Raw genomic sequence first — 1,481 nt, 5'->3', positions numbered from 1 at the left:
ATCGTCAGTTTACTAGCAAAGACATCAAGAAAGTGATTTAGATGTAACGGCCTTTTCTTTCTTTCCGGATAAATTAGAATGAAAACTGCTTCCTTTTCACCCGAAAAAAACATTCCCTGCACCAATTTTACTTCACTAGATGCAATATGATTACGACATTATATGTTTTTGCATTCAAAGTTGTAAAAGGTACAAATTGACTACGAAGCGCTGATATAACCGATGAGAAAATGTCCAAACATTAGGGCCAAGCACGGACAAGAAATAAGAGATATATGCATCCGTTATATTAATATAAATGTATGCAAGTGACAATTCTAGTTCTTCTTATTATTTAGGTACACTCGGAAAAGTCATCAAAATGTTAAAGATTACTTTCAGTGAGGCGCATACATGAGGGAGGTTGCTTTAAGATCCTTTAAAGTTAAATATTTTTTTTTAATGTGTTATTTATAAACTTTACAATTTTCATTTAGAGTGGGGCGCTCATATTCGCCGTGGACACAATTTCGCCGTTTTATGATTTTGAGGTGTAAACACTTCAAAGGTTGGTTGAAATAGTAGAAATATATGCTGGTTAATTATGTTTTTAAAACAGATATGGTTATTTTTGAAAATGAGACAAACTAATTCCGGCACTTACCGCAAAGGACCGAAAAACGACAACGATTTCAGCCAATTTCCTGAACGAAAAAAAAAAAGATTTCAAAGAAGTATTTCTCAGTAATTCTTTGACTGATTGCCCTAAATTTCAGGTTTTTTACACCTTTCAAATGTCTGCTTTTCATCTATAATGAAATTCATTTGATAAATATTGTTTAAAGCTGCAGTTATTTCACGGATTTAAATAGATGTGTAAAAACGGCGAATATGTGTCCCCCGTTGACAAAAAAATAAGGAAATTTCAAACACCCTTTAATCACACTTTTCAGATGATTTTTCTCAAAATAAACACGTTTTCAAGCTAAGAATATTTTGCATTTGAAGCTATCTATAACTTTTAATTTGTACATTTTTTATTCAATATAATATGGCTGTAAAGATCTGTAAATATTGTGACGGTCAAATCTTGTCAAAATAAGACTTGAATTATTTAGCGAAACCAGAGAAATATTAAACAATATTGCATTATATGTCTCTGCTATACAAATCCTTGGCGAAATGATCCGAAAATCCGAGACATGTCTTCTTCTTTCCTCTATAACTTCCTCCAATAGTTGGAGTACACCAACCTTACTAAATTAAGGTTGGTTAAACCCTTATAATAATTAATTATTCAGTGAAAACATAACTATTTAAAAATAACATTATAAAAAATATATACAGTTAAATCCCTGAAAAAATGATAATAATAACTTCTATGTACATTAAAAATGTGTCACAATTAAAAGGTTATTAATAGAGTTTTAATAACATGTCTCTGGTTGGTCACTGTACTTTTCGGAATTGCTTTCCATGACGGTGTTGTTATACTTTAGAAC

This window comes from Mytilus trossulus, chromosome 2, assembly GCF_036588685.1.
Source record: "Mytilus trossulus isolate FHL-02 chromosome 2, PNRI_Mtr1.1.1.hap1, whole genome shotgun sequence".
NCBI lineage: Eukaryota > Metazoa > Mollusca > Bivalvia > Mytilida > Mytilidae > Mytilus > Mytilus trossulus.
This window is presented reverse-complemented; position numbering follows the sequence as displayed.